The 18417-nt window shown below is 42.4% G+C and overlaps 2 pseudogenes across 2 annotated transcripts in view; both read right to left on the reverse strand.

Moving 5' to 3' along the window:
• Positions 1-380: 380 nt before the first annotated feature.
• Positions 381-2180, reverse strand: LOC143602328 (small ribosomal subunit protein uS19-like; annotated as a pseudogene). Its single transcript, XR_013147817.1, has 2 exons — positions 2100-2180; positions 381-769 (listed from the first exon to the last, which is right to left on the reverse strand). The product of XR_013147817.1 is annotated as a small ribosomal subunit protein uS19-like (transcript).
• A 783-nt stretch (positions 2181-2963) lies between these two features.
• The window catches only part of LOC143602329 (calmodulin calcium-dependent NAD kinase-like), a 29545-nt pseudogene continuing 14091 nt past the window's right edge, over positions 2964-18417 (reverse strand). The window contains exons 2-9 of the transcript XR_013147818.1: positions 9163-9386; positions 8990-9048; positions 5274-5507; positions 4469-4598; positions 4005-4333; positions 3748-3892; positions 3049-3315; positions 2964-2986 (exon numbers count right to left, since the gene is read on the reverse strand). The product of XR_013147818.1 is annotated as a calmodulin calcium-dependent NAD kinase-like (transcript). The remainder of the gene's footprint in view (positions 2987-3048; positions 3316-3747; positions 3893-4004; positions 4334-4468; positions 4599-5273; positions 5508-8989; positions 9049-9162; positions 9387-18417) is intronic.

Raw genomic sequence — 18417 nt, forward strand, 5'->3', positions numbered from 1 at the left:
ACTGCTAAGCAGTTTAAGTATTAAAGACGTTTAATATAACTTAACATATTCTAAAAGTTTACATTGTTTCTCATTATGTTGCACTACAAAACAACAGGTAATACCATAGTTGATACCATTCCAAAGACTCAAAAACACTGCAAAAACAACCCTTATCAATTTTAAGTTAAGGTTCACCTCAGACAATGCAACAAATTCATTCTTGTGAAATAGCTTAAGGGCCAGATGTTCATATAGCAGACACATAATTGTTATTTGTATATTATTACCTTTTGGGCAAGTTTCTTCTTATGTTATTATTACATAGTATAGCCTCTTGATGATTTAAACATTATACACTAGACCAATGCAAATACTTAAATATCCAAAGCATCACAAGCAACTTAAAAATCAAGATCTTGAAAACATATAATGTCATACTCTTGTAAAACAATAACAAACTACGAGTTTTGGAGAACAAAAATAATCAGCCTTCCATACCAAACATGGTTAATAAAGACAGAATCATCCAAACAACATTCTCACTTCAATGGAATAAACCTGGAGGAGTGGGTAGCACCAATACCGGGTCTACCGTGCTTGACGGGCTTGTATGAGATTGAAAACTCAGCAAGGTAGTGACCGATCATTTCCGGCTTGATTTCAATCTGGTTGAATGTCTTACCGTTGTAAACACCAACAACGCTACCGATCATTTCTGGCACGATGATCATGTTCCTCAATGTGTCTTCACTAGCTCGGGCTTCTCACCAGCTGGTGCTTCACGTTTCTGTTTAAATAATATTAACATTTAAACACTCAAAAAAATTAAAAGTTACAAAAACATATATTTAAAGCCATAAAAAATAAACAAGGGTCTGTATTTAAACACAAAGAACATAAAATCAACGGTATGCTTAAGTTAAACAAAAAAACAAAAAAAAATATTTCAAAACTTTTTAACAATATTATACAATTAGCCCAGCGAATTTACAGTATAAATTCAATCTCCCATCTCTATAATTTAACTAAAAACACATTTGGTTAATATTTGCTTATTTTTCAAAAACCCGAGACCACCAAAGAATCCATCTCAATCACCATCTTACTTCCAAACACATACATTAAGTCAACCCCTTTTTTAAACACACGCAGCAAACTTAAAGAGCTGAATAAGAGCATTCACATTGAAACCTCTATATACAGAGAAATACATAGAAAAACTAAAGTACAACTCTATATTTAAAAGTTCTAATACAACCCATTAATTTGTTGAGTGAGTGTATAAAAGGGGAGAACTTATTATATTGGTATTTGTGAGTAAGATAAAGTTAAAGAAAGAGAGTTCAGTGTCACGTTTTTAAAAAAATAACCAAAACTTAAAAAAGTAAATGTGTTTTTAATTTAAATATAAGGATAGAGATTGGATTATTTCTTGCTGAACAATAAATAAAAAACATATAAAAATACAAAACTGTGAACAAAATATAATCAAATGCCGCTACAGTTGGCACCATAACATGACCTTACGCACAATAACAAAAAACAAGAAGAAACAAATCAACGTAAATGAATATAACATGCAGTAAATTAGTTACAACAATATAGCAAACATTTAACTAGTAGCTCAATAAGCATAAGAGCAATAACATATCAGCTTTCAACTTTCAAACTTAAATTTGCTAACAAAACAAAGAATAAGGAACCTCTTAAAAATTAAACAGAAACAAATCAGTTTTCAAAGTTAAACTTGATAAAATAAAATCATTTCTATGGCAGAAGCATAACAAACCTAATCATCATAAAATGAAACAAAAGTTCAAAGTAATAAACATATTGTATGCAAATGTACATAACATAAAACGCATAATTCATAACATGATTTTATACGTCCCTCACCAAAAACAAGCAGAAATAAGTAAATTTTAAAACTTACATTTGCCTAATAATAAGCATTACTAAGAAAATCACGTAAACAATAAAACTAATCATAAACCCATTTATATCCTAAAAACAAATTAGAAACAACACAGCCAAGCTAAACATGTAATCAATAGCATAACAAGTATAAAACCAAATATAAATTTAATAACTCTAAAATGATAAAATAAAATACGTACAGCTTTTCTAAGCTTCTTGATCAAGGCCATAGGCTTCCTCTTCAACCCTCTCTGAAACCTATCAACACCATACAACCTCATCAATATCAACAAATCAAATCAGTTATAAATCCCTTGGTAAAACATTGCTCAAAATAATGGTCAGAATATCAGTAGGAATAATATCATCAATATTAACCGATATTTAACCGATATATATATTCCGGTTTTGAACTAGTTAACCGGCCCCAAACCGACTCTAATTGGTTTCTATAGGATTTCTATGGATTGAAGTATTTCCTTTTTAAAAAACAGTTTCTAAATTGAACTGATTGTTAAAGTGGCTTTTGACCAAAGTTGACTAAACGGATTCGGTTTATAATCCGAACCGATTTGGGCCTAGAAACTGATTTGTCCGCGTCTACTTTAAATTATGAAATATATTTTCGCATAAATCATGTTTTCAAGTTTAAATGGGTAAACTAAGATTTTTTTATTTTATATATTTCTTTTCTTTTACAAAAAAAGGGTTCAATCTTATGTATTTCTTCATGGACATATAAAATATCATATTTACACAACATTATATATGTTATACCTTTTTCATAAATGTTTGAATAGAGAGACCGACTTTATATAGGCGTTTCATATGTAATATTAGTATGTTCCTATTAGAATCGATATTGTCATGTGTGTTTGGTTAATAACAAATGCATATTTGGATATTGAATGCCGTAAAACCGAAATAGAGTTAAAGTGAAAGCTAACTTTTAATACTTAAACGTGTAAAGTAGAACATCCTGTATAATCTTGTATTCTTGTTATGAAAATAGTTATTTCATTTCCTGATTTTTTTTTTTTTGTGATTTGTCACTTGTGCAATTTATGGCCTTTCAAAAACATTAAAACTAATTCACATTTCAATACTTAGCAATTGAAACATGCACAAATCCTCATCTGAAAAAAAAACTGTAAGTAAACTTGATCTTTGATTTTTAGAATGCATGTTACAAAACTGAATTCTCAATTCTCTCAATCACAACTTTCAAATAACGTTGAAGATCGATTCTATCCGGTTTCAGTACAAATTCTTTCCACACCGAGCCAGATTCTGTTAACATTATGGGTCACCATAAAGCTCGTATATAGAACCCGCTTCATCGTTGATTTCCCTTAACGTTTCCAAACATTTGATTTGATCTAACTGATTGCTATTGTCCTCTTTGCACTCGATCAACTTCATATTAACCAAAAAAATAACTATAAGTGACATTTTTTTTGTCATCAAATGTGCTTATTCTAATGAGAATAATGTATTTTCCTCATATTCAAATGTGATTTATCTTAGACCATGCGTAGTCAAAACTAGGCATACCTGGGCATTTTACACCATGTGACGTCTAGTCAGCTTTTGAGCATTTTTCAAAATGTGGGTGTAGTGGGAAAAACTAAAAAGACCTCAAAACACCTCTCTCTCACAAAACCCTCAAAACTAGTGCCGCACCATCGTTTTGTAGGAAACGCTTGTTCCAAAATGCCTAGCCAAATGCAGGGGGGTGCCCGCGCGTTTTGGGCACAAAAAGCCACAACGAAGGCCGAGTACGCATGGTCTTAGAAAACTATTATAAGAAATGAATAAATTAATTAATTAATTAAAATATTAACTTACTGTTGGTGGGACTCCAATGCCATTGGTGCAATATAGCCTTGCATTGTCCACAAGCTTACAATACTTTGGGAATGCATTTGCAAATCTCTTGTGTGATTTCAGCTGTAAATTTACTCTCACTGCTCTTTTTACTGCTATAGCCCTCCTATATAATTTAAAAATAAAAAAATTTAATAATTATATAAAAAGTTATTGAAACATATATAATAAAAACATGAACCATAGTTACTAATGCAACAAAAGGTTTGAGATCACACCTAATTCCTCTTGTAACAGCAAGATAAGGATCACAAACAACACCAACTAACTCAATTCTATAAGGTAGTTTTTCTTTAACTTCTTCGTCGTCTTCGCACCTTTCCCAATCTTCAACCCTTTCCCAGTAATCTTCAATGATGGTTCCGTCTTGTAAGACCTTATAGCCGACACCCATGCGATAACGATGTTCATGAACCGATCTCACCATGGCAATTGTTTGCTCCACAAAGGGTTCCCATGACAATGTCCCATCCATTATCACGTCTAAGCCTTCATTTAAAGCCGTTACTAATAAAGATGAAGCTGCATCCGTAGATGTTTGATGCACCTATGAAAAATGTATCATATATCGACGTCTTAAAAGTTTTTAAAAAATTGTGTACATGTCAAAATCTTGAAACATGTCGTTTAACATGATCCGTGTTGTACAAACTATATAGATTGATAGACATAGTGAGAGTACAAATTCTGCGGTTTGAAGCATCTCATTGTGATGACCATTTGAACTTAGAGCTCGGTAAATCACATCTGTCTCCTTAAAAGCATCGGCTTCGACCACTACCGCATTTTGCGCTGCTTTTGACCAAAATGTCCTAACATAAATATATACTTTAGAGTGTTTCTTAAAACACTTGATTAATATGATTATAGTGATACCTAAACGTGTTCATAAACTGTTGATATTAATTGAGCCATTTAGAGCAAAGCAAGTCGATTGGTTTTAACGAAATTTTTGAGACAAAATAATGATTTTAAAAAAGTAAAAGAAAATTGGTTCAACCCGCCAAGGTAAACTCGACTTGTTAGTCTCGTTTAGCTAGCTCGTTGGATCGCTTAAGTTAGAGCTCAAATTGTAACATATATATAACTATTGTATTACATGTGTATTAAAAAAATAATATTTATTTCTCTCTCTCTCTCTCTCTCTCTATATATATATATATATCAATGTGTATAATAATGATTTTAAAAAAGTAAAAGAAAGTTGGTTCAACCAGCCAAGGTAAACTCGCCTTGTTGGTCTTGTTTAGCTAGCTCCTTGGATCGCTTAAGTTAGAGCTCAAATTGTAATATATAATCATTGTATTACATGTATGTTAAAAATAATATTTATTTCTCTCTATATATTAATGTGTAAAAGAAAAAAATATATAATTCTACGACTGGCTTACCAGACCTAACCGGTTCGGTTTGTCATTCTAAAAAATCAAAAATCGTAATTAGCTATTCGGTCTAGGAACTTGACCGTGAACACCCAACTCACATACTCTTTAAGGATTTGTTTAAGAACGGTGCTCTTGCCGGCACCCATGCCACCACCCATGAACAGGATTACAGGACGTCTATCACGTTGAGCCACCGGGCCCTTCGCCTCGGAAAATGTGTCATCACCATCGCCTTTCTTAGGAGTTTTATAACCTATAGCTTTCATTTCCTCCACCATTGTTGAAAATGCCCTTGTCACTTTCAAATGTTTTGTAACTTTCTCAAATCTTTGCTTTCTGCATATTAGTATTAGTAACATAAATAATTAAAAGTTAACTTAAAATTAACTAAAATAACACATGACCTCAATTGAACTTCTTTATAAAGTTTACTGAAACAAAGTTATGTGTTTTGCATTCCATTATGAAATCATATAATTCATGAGTAGAAAATTGTATAATTACGATTGTTACATGACATGTCCAATTGTCCATCTAGTTTATGCAATGTCATCCATATTCCAATGCTACAATTCCAAACTTATTCATGAACAATATTCCCACTTAAATAGTCAAATCCCACTATCTTTTTAATATCATAAAGAAAATATTTTTATATAACATGTATTAAATCATGAGTGGGCCATAGCATCTTTAGCTTTCTAACATTTGTAAAGGTGCAACCTGTTGCAATACATGACACTTGATAGTATATTCATGTACTGATAAACTAAGTGAGTTTATTCTTAAAATTAGTTGTTTTAAGGTTAAATTCTTTATAATTACTAATAAAGTCTTTATCAACTTTTTTGTATGAATTAAACCATTTTCACCTAACAAAATTAAATTCATAAGCCTAGCCCATGCTTCATAAATTATCTGGCACAACATCTCCATCCCAAGCCCAACCGACCTCACATAATAATCTAATCATTAATGATTCTATAAAAGAGACTTTCTCCTACTGATTCTAAGGTAGAGTGTGTTTGGTTCACTTAAAATACACATCTTAATGGCTTATAAAGCCTCTTAATCAGTCAGATATCTTAATAGTTTAGCACATGATTGCTGAACAACACCTAAGCAGAACATAGTTTTATTTCATATTATATTATTTTTATTTTTATTCAATAACAAAACTAACCATTTTTTAGAACGACGATTTTCTTTTTTGTGTTTAAGCCACCTCACTCTCCAATTTGGAGAGTCCTTTGCCCCCACTATGGCCAGACTAGTTAAACCGGCTCACGCTGGCTTCAGAGTTTGGTTTGGGCGTTCCCCCAGGAAACCATACCACCAGCTGCCACTTAACAGTCGTTGTGCCGTCACAAGAGCAGAATTCTCTAACATAACACAGAGTGGGACAAAGATTCGGGTGGACTCCGGATCCGAACTGACAACCTCGCAAGACATTGCTCAAACCCTTCATTGTTAATATCCACCCAAAATGACACAAGTAGAAATCAAACTTAAATCTCTACTAAAACTCAAGTTTTCCTACCGAACATGTATATAAGCAAGTCATATTTAAGTTATATTATTTAACACATGTGTACATAATTGTTTAAATATTTTAAAAGAGTGCATGAGCAAATTAGTTAATAGCCATTTTATGTACATAAATTCAACTTTCTATACAAGTAAATTTTTAGTCTATAATAAAGGAAAAATTCTAAAATATATGTTTTATAGAGAGGATTAGGCATGATTTGATAGACCTAAACCTCTCCGAGGACATGGTTGAGGATAGGAATTCGTGGAGAAGTAGAATTAAAGTTAAGGATTTTAGAGAGAATTGAATATCTTAGGGCTTAGACTTAACTTATTTAGGTCACATACCATAATGGTATTTCCCTTACATATATTATTATTATTATAATTATTATTAGCTTTTATATAGCTGTTAAACTGTGATCTTATTATTAATATTATTATAATTAGTAGTAGTTTTTATATAACTGTTAAACTTTGATTTCCTTTATTTTGCTTCATTCACATGTACTTAGAGTCGAGGGTCTCTCTGGAAGCCACCTCTCTATTCCTTTGGATAGAGGTACGGTGTGCATACATCCCACCCTCCCCAGACCCTACTTATAGCTTTGCTGTCAGTGGGATTTTACTGGGCATGATTGATTGATTGATTGATATGTTTTATAGAGAGAGGTTTTGCTTATGTCCTCACAAATCAAGAGATTTCAAATGTCTCATCCAAACACGTCGTCACCACCACTTTTTATACTCGCCCGTCACATTTTCCTTCAATCAAATAGCACCAGTTGGCCGCATACAGGTCGTCCCAGACGAGTTTGGTGAACAAACTGGTTGTCCAAAGAGCTTGTTGAACAAAACAAGTCGTCCAAACGAGTTTGTTGAACAAACAAGTCGTCCAAACACGTTTTTTGAACAAAAAAAATCGTCCCAAGGCTTTGTTAAAGAAACCAATTGTCCCAAAGAGTTTTGTTGAGCAAATAGATCGTCCCTTAAGTTATTGATAACACGTGACACCTACTTGTTGGTCCTACAAACACGACGCCTAACTTTAAAAAGACGTCTGAAGAAACACCAGTCGAACCCCGACAGATTACGAGTAACCTGAGGGTTAGATAGACGTTTCCCACGAGGGGTTAATTCCGGCAAGATGGTTCTTCCGATAACCTGCAAAACAGACACCGTGAGCTCGTCACTAAGAAAGGGGGGGGGGGTTCCTCCTTGTGACCACCCTCCGGCGTGAGAATCAGTCTATATTACTCTTTGAATATAAAAGTATATTAAGAATACTAGAGCAGTTATCAGGTAAATTATACAAGATATTAGATGATGAAATGACAATACCATTTGGTGTCTTTTATAGCCGAAGGTGGGTTTCCAAGGAGGTTTAGCCGGCCTATTACTCTGCCAACTGTGGCCTACACGCGTGCTCTGCTGGTAATTGGTGGATAGGGAGCGGCTGATAGTGACCAGGCGTGCTGTTCACTTTTCCTTTTCCACCAACTACAGGCTAGGCACGTGGTATGGCAGGAGTTGGTGAGCAGGCGGCGGCTATTGGTCACAGTGCTGTGGCGTGCTGCCTGCCATGCTGCTGTCAGTGAGCTGTCGTATCCTTGGTCAGATCTTTTGTCCATACCTCGTCAGGTATCACACAAAAGATCCTCCATTATTATACGGACTGGCTCATTTAGGCGGGAGTTTTCCCCCTCCCGCCTTTATGCGGGAATGTTCCCGACTTTGCTCATTCCTTCTTCAGGTGACTACTGAATTATTATGAGTGTTAAGCCCTATGCGTGTAGCCATGCTGCGCGGGTGGCCAGTCCCTGATGGCGGGTCTCCGCACCTGCGGGAACAGGCGGGTACTTGGAAACCATAGGGAGGCATTTCCTGCGGGACCAGCTTGCGTACCGCATGTGAGGTCGTCACAACTCTGAGCGTAGTGGGTCCTGCGGGTTTGGTAGGTCGCGGCGCAGACGTCCTTATGGTGAAGTCTGCGGGTTCAACTGCGCAGACGTCCGTTTAAGGAGTCTTGCGTGTTCAATTGCGCAGACGTCTCCTTTTAAGGTGAGTCTTGCGGGTCCTAACCACCTCTGCTGGGACCTACCTCTTCAACGTCGCTAACGACGTGCTTGAAGGAAACATTTCCGGACCCTTGATTTGTGAGGGGATAAAGGAAATCTATTTTATCTATAAAAGGGACTTCTTGTGAATTGTCCATTAATAAACCTTATCCTTTTTAACTTCTAACTAGTATAGTATGCATAAGTTAAAAAGAAGATAAGATAGCTCACCTTGTAGCTATCAAGACCATGTTTTTAAGCTTCCCCTCATCAGATCCAACGTTCAGCACCTTCCACCACAAAAAATAAAATAATAAATATCTTATGTTGCCTAGTAACTCAAACAAATAATAAATTTGTGTTTATAATAAGATATACTAATGTACATAAAAATTAAACTTTACCTGTCTGATCATAACAGAAGCATGGCTCCAATGAAATGCAAAATAGCCAAGAATGCATCTTTCAAGTTCTTCAACAAACTTCATAGAAAGCTGTTCGACTTGCTCTTCGTTTGAAAAATACGTATACATGTCATCTTCAAACGATTTGGAGCTTCTCACGTAATCTGATGCCAGCTTGCATAACACGTAACACTCGCTTGCATCCCTAAATCCTATTTGCCTTGCTGCACGTACATAAATACATATAAACAAAGTGTTCCATTTATTAAATATATGCATGACATGGAGAAAATAGTCGTATGGGATCATATAGAATTTTAATCGAGCACGTTTGTGCACTAATGTTTTTATATAGGCCGTACACAAAAGTGATTGACGTAGTTCTAACAAAGTGATCTGGTACACGTGACAACTTACTGGGTCGTATAACGTGCTAAACTAGTATGAAAATCATATGTGTGATAATATTTTTTGTATTAAAGTGATTTGGTTTAGGTCTTTGAAGGGGCAGGATTGTACATTGCTATTCAATGTCTATTGAGTGTCCTAGAGGCTTGAAGAAACACCAGTCGAACCCTGACAGATTACGAGTAACCTGAGGGTTAGATAGACGTTTCTCACGAGGGGTTAATTCCGGCAAGATGGTTCTTCCGATAACCTGCAAAACAGACACCGTGAGCTCGTCACTAAGAAAGGGGGGGGGGGGTTCCTCCTTGTGACCACCCTCCGGCGTGAGAATCAGTCTATATTACTCTTTGAATATAAAAGTATATTATTAATACTAGAGCAGTTATCAGGTAAATTATACAAGATATTAGATGATGAAATGATATTACCATTTGATGTCTTTTATAGCCGAAGGTGGGTTTCCAAGGAGGTTTAGCCGGCCTACTACTCTGCCAACTGTGGCCTACGCACGTGCTCTGCTGGTAATTGGTGGATAGGCAGCGGCTGACAGTGACCAGGCGTGCTGTTCACTTTTCCTTTTCCACCAACTACAGGCTAGGCACGTGGTATGGCAGGAGTTGGTGAGCAGGCGGCGGCTATTAGTCACAGTGCTGTGGCGTGTTGTCTGCCATGCTGCTGTCAGTGAGCTGTCGTATCGTTGGTCAGATCTTTTGTCCATACCTCGTCAGGTATCACACAAAAGATCCTCCATTATTATACGGACTGGCTCATTTAGGCGGGAGTTTTCCCCCTCCCGCCTTTATGCGGGAATGTTCCCGGCTTTGCTCATTCCTTCTTCAGGTGACTACTGAATTATTATGAGTCTGAGCCTTATGCGTGTAGCCATGCTGCGCGGGTGGCCAGTCCCTAATGGCGGGTATCCGCACCTGCGGGAACAGGCGGATACTTGGAAACCATAGGGAGGCATTTCCTGCGGGACCAGCTTGCGTACCGCATGTGAGGTCGTCACAACTCTGAGCGTGGTGGGTCCTGCGGGTTTGGTAGGTCGCGGCGCAGACGTCCCTATGGTGAAGTCTGCGGGTTCAACTGCGCAGACGTCCGTTTAAGGAGTCTTGCGTGTTCAACTGCACAGACGTCTCCTTTTAAGGGAGTCTTGCGGGTCCTAACCACCTCTGCTGGGACCTACCTCTTCAAGTCCCCCCAGTCCAATGTTCTTCTCATGAATGTTTAATAAAGTGAGGTGAACTTTTGGACTTAAGCAAGGGGTTTTTGAAAAGGGTTTAGTTTTATGGGTTTTCCGCGGGAAGTCTTACCCACGGGTTTCCCAATGTCACGCAGAATTTCCCAATGTTCTGCTTGATCTCTGGGATGATGCGGATAGGTCTGTAACCTCCCCGCAAGTCAGGAGCGTTTAGAACCTTTTGTGTAGATTCTCCATGAGGTCTTGGTGGTTTTGAACATAGTGATCAATCATGTTATAACCACCAATTCCATCCTGAAGTTTCAAACAATCTAGTTCTTGACGTTCCCGCTATGCGGGGATGTTAATCCCGTTTCTGCAAGCATGGCCCAGAAGATCCTTCTTGGTTTCAATTCCCATGGAGTGCTCGGTATGCGAAGGGTTTTGCTTTGACGCTGTACCCGCACTTCGTCTTATTAGTTACTTTACTCCCAAGGTATCCCTGGCGTTAAATCCCTGCAGGGCTAGGTGCGTGAAGGGTTTTGCCTTAACACTGTACCCGCACCTGACTTATGGTTGCCGAGGTGTTCCTGGCGTTTAATCCCCTGCGGGCGCTAGGTATGTGAAGGGTTTTGCCTTAACACTGCACCCGCGCCCGACTTACAATTGGGTGCCGAGGTATGACTTTTTACGGGTGTTAGGTATGTGGAGGGTTTTGCCTTAACACTGTACCTGTGCCCGTTTTGTAGTTGGGTGGAATGCCAAGATTTTCTCGGCTTCACTTCCCTGTGGGTGCTAGGTATGTGAAGGGTTTTGCCTTAACACTGTACCCGCACCCGGCTTTATAATTGGGTTTTTCCGGTTTCCGTGCCCTGCGGGTGCTAGGTATGTGAAGGGTTTTGCCTTAACACTGTACCCGCACCCGGCTTCATAATTGGGTTTTTCCGGTTTCCGTGCCCTGCGGGTGCTAGGTATGTGAAGGGTTTTGCCTTAACACTGTACCCGCACCCGGCTTTATAATTGGGTTTTTCCGGTTTCCGTGCCCTGCGGGTGCTAGGTATGTGAAGGGTTTTGCCTTAACACTGTACCCGCACCCGACTTCATAGTTGGGTATTCTTGGCCTCTGTTCCCCGCGGGTGCTAGGTATGTGAAGGGTTTTGCCTTAACACTGTACCCGCAGCCGTCTTACGGTCAACTGGATAGCCAGGGTAAGGGGTTTTTCCCGCTTACTTTTCGAATCTTTTTGAATTTTTGAAATTTGAAAAGTTGGTGAAAGGATAAGAACAGTCGTCGTGCGACGGTTTCTTCTGACTGTGTCAGGACGTGCTGGAAGTTATGGCGACGTGACATTATATGGTCATTCCAGACGCTTTTTACGGCGCGTGGGCGCGATTTTTCGGGCGCGTGGCCGCTAAATTAAATTCACTCGTCCTTTCAACAGCTGTTGCCAGCTTGCCTGGTGCCACATGTCACGGTTTCATTGCACCTCCAATTTCTCTCTCCTCCGCATTAAATTCATCGCATTAATTGCGATCACTATATAAAGGGGAAGAGGGTCCTTTGTAATTCACACATTCACTTCTTCTCTTCATCTCTAAGGCGATTTCTGGTGAATACTCCCTTATTTAGTTGAGCATTCCTCCGAAATCGTTTCTTCTTCCTCTGCAATATGTCTTCCCATGATGCTGAAGCTGTAGCCGACGATAGGAGTACTGCTGGCGAGTGCCAGTGTGCTCTACCTGTCGATCTGTACCAGTACGTCGTCAGGAAATTCATGATTGAGTCTCTTGAGCCTGAGTTTCCTGAATCCCAGCAGACTGTGTACGATGCCCCCAGCGGCAAGATCGGGGTATATGCTGCATTCTTTGTTTATGGGAACCTTAGGTTCCCATTGACAAAGTTTGTGTACCGTGTCCTGGAGAGGCACGGTGTGCACCTGACCGAGGTGCATCCGATGGCGATTGCCAAGATTCGGCACTTCGAGTGGGTGTGCCGAATTCTGGGCATTGAGCCCTATGTGGACCGCCTGATGACCTTCTATACTTGGAGGTGCATCCAGGGGTGGTACACCCTGACAACCCGGATCAAGGGTTTGAAGATTTGCGCGACCGAGCGCAGTCTCCGATCGTGGAAGCGGGAGTTCTTCTACATTTCTGCCCGCGCCATCCCCATTGCCATGAAGTTTAAGAAGGGGCAAGCGCTTCCGAGCCTTCACGCTTCCAACTACCAGGAGGCGGAATGGTTCGCGAAGATATCTCGGGTCCAGTCTCCGGTTTACCGGTTTCCGGAGTCCGGGATGGTGATGCTGGGGATGAGCCGGGTATGGAAGGAGGCGTCTCGGTTTCCCATCCTTCTCGAATACGGTTTGAACTCTATTCCTTATGGTATGTCTTGTCTTTCTTGCTGATATGAGTTTGTCTTCTAACTGTTTCTTTTCTTTCAGAGGGGAACGATTTGGAGTCGCTCCTGTACCCGCGGGAAGCTGACGGTCCCGTGCGGGTGGGTACTCGTGCTCTAGAAGAGAACGAGTTGCCCATCCTGGAACAAACGGCGGATCGGTTTGTGGAGGTCTATCCGCTGGGCCACGAGATCCTGAGCCACCGGCGGCCAGGTAAGGCGTTATTCTATCCTCCCCCCCTCAATGCTGTACCTGCTGCTGGAATTCCTGACATCCCGTCTTCTTCTGAGGAATCCGCAGATGGTCCTCCGTTGGTGCGGAAGAAGAAGGCTGCCGGCGGAAAAGGGAAGGAGAAGGCGGCCTCCACAGCCGATCCAGTGGTCCTATCTGACACTGAGTCAGATAATGAAGAGGTGGCGGGGAACCCCGGTGGTGAGAAGACCACTGCTCCGGAGGCTACGACTGTTACCTCCGGAGAACCAATGACGACGACGGTGACCGGCATCAAGAGACCGGCTCCATCGGGTTCGTCCCCGCCCGTCCGTACGTTCAGGCTCAAGAAAACCCGTAAGTACAGACATCCTTCTTATCTTTGTAGATTTATCACTTTATAAATTTATTGAAACACTTATCTTCTTGTGCAGGCGTGGATGTTGACGCATTCCAGGGTGGAGCGCAGAGGAGTACCCCTCCGCCGATGACGGTAGGCTCGGTCAGCCTACCTGAGGCGAAGACCCAGGCGCCTGCGCCTGCTTCCGCTGGATCAGTTGCTCACTCCTTTGAGCCGACTGTTTCAGCTGAGATGACGTCACCACCGGCGGTTACAATTGCTGCGGATTCCGCGGCGGCGACCACGGCGGCGACCACGGCGGCCGCTACTATGCCTCCGCCACCGGCAACGACGGCCGGCCCATCAGGTACGCGCGGGGCTTCTCGCCAATCTTTGTCACCTTCCCATCTGCCCGACCTTTTGGATGGATTTCCCTTAGGTTCAGGCGATGGGTTTGGTGGCTATCGGCCTGTGATCGACCCTACAGGTGCATAGGGCTCTTTTGGCCTTTCTTATATATCTCATCTTTTTCCTAACTGCTTTGTTTCTTTTGCAGTGTCGGATTCCAATGAAGTGTATGTTCCGCGATGGAACATCCGCCGAGGAACAACCCTTCGTACCCCTGTGGAGTGCGTGGAATGGGCTCGCCACGCTGCTCCCCATGGTGCGTTGGGGGAAGCCATGGCTAGCTACCAGGAGGGTAGGCTAACCAATGAGCTTCGGGTTCTCCAGGCCCGGATGCAGCCGCGCGTCGAGCTGCTTTGTCGTGAAAACGACAAGTTGAAAGCAGCTCGCGCCAAGGAAGTATCTCAAGCGCGGGCTCTTCGGGAGGAGAACCAACAGTTGGCCGCAGCTGCTGCGGAGAAGGAGAAGGCCTTCAAGGCCCTCGAGGTTGAGGTTCAAGCGCGACTCGAGGCCCGCTCCAAGGCTGCTCAAGCTGTTAACGAACAGCTTCGGCTGGCTAAGGAGACTGCGAGGAACACAACCGAGAGGGCCACCAAGGCTGAAGCCGTTGCTGAGCCTTTACGCGTGGAGAATGAGGAGCTCAAGGCCAAATTAGAGGCTCTCCAACGTGCTCATGATGCCTTGGCGATGGAAGATGCCAAGAAGCTCCAGGAGATCTTGGACCAGAGGGGCATGCTTGACCATACCGAGCGGAAGCTTAAGGGCGTCGAAGAGGCTGCCGCAAAGGAAGTGCTACTTGCCAACCTTCACAAAAGCGAAGCCGAACGCGCCTGCACCCAAGCTCAAGCCGCCCTTCAAGAAGCTCTGGTTGCCAAGGAATGGCTTCTTTGAGAAGCGTTGTCTCAGGTATGTTTAGCTTTACGTCTTCACGCTTTCCTTTGTACATAGAAAAGGTGTTTGACACTTGTATTTTCTTTGTAGGTTGTGCATCGGGTCTTCTCAGAGACTACTTACGATGATGCCATGAGCGCAGCCCTCAACGCTTCTCATGAGGATGGGGAAAAGGCCGGCTTCCTGCTTGGTCTAGGGTTCGTTGAGAAAGGCTTCCCGCCTTCCAACTTCCCTTTGTTCGATGTGGACACCGAAGCTGCATATGACCAAGCGGTGAACCAATATGCCGCCTTCCCGCATCCGGTGGTGGAGAAGGTGAAGGAAGTCGCTGCTGCTGATGATGGACTTGCTATCCTCAAGGCTTTCCTTGAACCGCCACGCTCTACTGATGGGGCGGGTCCAAGTGGAAGTGGTCCTGAAGCTTGATTCTGAAGCTTGATTCTGAAGATCCCTTCCCGCTGCTAGGATAGACTAGATTTTGTTTTGTAGGCGGGTAGTTACCCGGCCATTCTTGTAATATATCTTTTGTGAAATACAAATCTTTTTGTGGATAAGACTGTTATTTCCTTTGGGTTCATTGCTTTATAAACCTTATATGACTTGCATACTTAGTTTAAATTAGCGATTTCCCAAGTGTTTAGAATAAGTTAACCTTGAATGTGGTTGACAGTAGGTTGAAGTTTTGCTTCCCCCTTTGTGAGTGTGCGGATAGGACCGGCACTTGCACTTGGTAGGATGGCTAAACTTTACCTATGTCTGACCTGCGCGTAGGTTTTTCCTTATCCTTTCAGAATGACTTTTAACCGTTCGACGCGCGGTTGTTAATGAGTTAGTGTTCAGCTTCCGCTACCAGGATTCATGCGGGTATACCGGCACTTTCACATAGTGGGATGGCTAAACTCTTCCCCTTTAACTGTCCTGCATGAAGGTCTTGTCATTTTCTGGGTTTATGCGGGTTTTGCCGCCTTCCCCACGCAACGATTCTTCACTTGATGCGGTGAATACCGGCATTAGTGTTCGAATCGACCGTTCAACGCGTGGTTGTTAATAGGTTAGTGTTCAACTTCCTCTACCAGGATTCATGCGGATATACCGGCACTTTCTCATAGTGGGATGGCTGAACCTTTCCCCTTTAACTGACCTGCGTGAAGGTTCTGTCGTTTTTTGGGTTTATGCGGGTTTTGCCGCCTTCCCCACGCAATGACTCTTCTTGATGCGATGACTACCGGCATTAGTGTTCGAATCGACCGTTCAACGCGTGGTTGTTAATAGGTTAGTGTTCAGCTTCCTCTACCAGGATTCATGCGGATATACCGGCACTTTCACATAGTGGGATGGCTGAACCTTTCCCTTTTAACTGACCTGCGAGAAGGTTTGATGCTTTTGGGTTTGTGCGGGTTTTGCTGCCTTCCCTGCGCAACGATTCTTCACTTGATGCGGCGGATACCGGCATCTCCATGTGCAAAGTTCATAAAATATAAATGTAAAATCATCAGCTTCAATTTGAAGGAGAATCGTTTCCATTAGAAGTGGCTCTAGGCCTTTACAAATTTGGAATTGATCTACATACAAACTGTGTAATTGAGCTCCCATAGGCGTGGCTTGGATGGGAGCACCATCGAGCCGACATGTATCTTGTTCGGGATCTCGTTGTTTACGCAGTATGTAGTCTCCGTTGAAGCTGCGATTTTTATTCATGCGTTTCCCCAGCTGGGTTCACGCATCAGCCTGCTCGACGCTCACTTCGCCACAAGGTGCGCGAGTGTCCCATCCTTGACAAATGCTTCGACCAAGTCCTTTACGTCTAAGCATTCTTCAGTGTTGTGGCCTTTGGTTTTGTGAAAATCACAATACTTTCTCTGATCAGCGTTGCGGCGATGCGGATAAACGGAGCCTTTGGCCACGGGAGCTCCTCCGTGGCGAATATCTCGGACACACTCTTTGTGAGTGGCGTCCACCTGGAGTTCTTCTCCGGTTTCACGTTATCTCTTCCGCCCAACCGATGTTGGAAACCGGACGGGGTGTCAAAGTTTACCCTTGACTGCCAAATGCCCAGCTTCCGCTTTTTGTTTAATCGGGCGGTAAGGACGTTGTTTTCCCTCGTCTTCTGGGTGTAGAGGTTCGTGCTCTGTGGAAGATCTCTACCCAGTTGCCTCTCGGTTTCCGCAAAGCGTTTAGCTGCGGTCATGATGGCATCCCATGTGGATGGCATGCCATCTTTGCCCGTCAGGGTGCGGATGAGTTCCGGGTCGTTTGCGCCCTGGATGAAAGCGGCGCGAACGAGATCTTCGCTAACGTTGCCCAGGCTTAGCTTCTTCGAGTTGAAGCGAGTGATGAAGTCAGGCAAAGATTCTTCCTCCTCTCAGACGCACTTGAGGATTGTCCACTGCTCCTCAGTGTACTTTCTTTGCTGACTAAAGTGTTGACTGAACTTCTGTTGGAAGTCTGCCCAATCGTAGATGTGGTGGACCGGCAGACGGGTCGAAACAACGCTCTAGCTGCCCCGACCAGCGTCATTTGGAACATATAACACCACGTGGGTTCCGTCCAGTTACTGACGGTCGCCCCCGCGATGAATCTGTTCAAGTGATCGTCAAGGTCAGAAATACCATCGTACGTGCCTATGTTGGACATTTGTTTGGCACTTCTTGGGGCGATTGCTTCCGCGATGTCCCTTGCGAATTTGGACGTTCCCGCCCTTGCCGCAGTTGGCGTGAATGTTTTGGAGAAGTCCCGTGGGCTGTTGCCCACGTTTATTGGACTGAATGCTTCTCCAAAACGCCTTCTCGGTTGGGAATCCGTTTCTTTACGCTTCCCTTTCGCCCTATGACGAGGGTTCGCGTCTTCCTCGGATTCCTCCGAATCATCGTCGTATTCGAATTCTTCCACTTGTTGGAGTGAACGTAAACGTTTATCCAACTCAGCTTGGAACTCTTTTTGACGTGCTTCGGCCCACGCTTTAACATCATCGAGTGTTTGGCAGGGGAGCCTCGTCTGTTGATTTTCTAACTGGGTATCGGTGAATCCCAGTGTCTGATTATTTACTTCACTTGCCCCGGCTTGGGTAGCTGGGGTAGTGTTCGTAAAGTTTGTGTACTCGGTATTCCCCCTTATAGCTGGGGTCATAATTACCGGAGTCTCTTGGTTACTCGGTTTTGGGACCGGAGTATCTTTAACCATCTTTCCAGAAATTTTGAAAAAACTGGAGAAAAATAAAGTTCTAGCTTTATGCACGGATGGCGCCAATGAAGAAACACCAGTCGAACCCCGACAGATTACGAGTAACCTGAGGGTTAGATAGACGTTTCCCACGAGGGGTTAATTCCGGCAAGATGGTTCTTCCGATAACCTGCAAAACAGACACCGTGAGCTCGTCACTAAGAAAGGGGGGGTTCCTCCTTGTGACCACCCTCCGGCGTGAGA

The sequence above is a fragment of the Bidens hawaiensis genome, unplaced genomic scaffold (genome assembly GCF_021521415.1).
Source record: "Bidens hawaiensis isolate Kalapana, Puna unplaced genomic scaffold, B.hawaiensis_p1.1 tig00058659_1, whole genome shotgun sequence".
NCBI classification, from domain to species: domain Eukaryota; kingdom Viridiplantae; phylum Streptophyta; class Magnoliopsida; order Asterales; family Asteraceae; genus Bidens; species Bidens hawaiensis.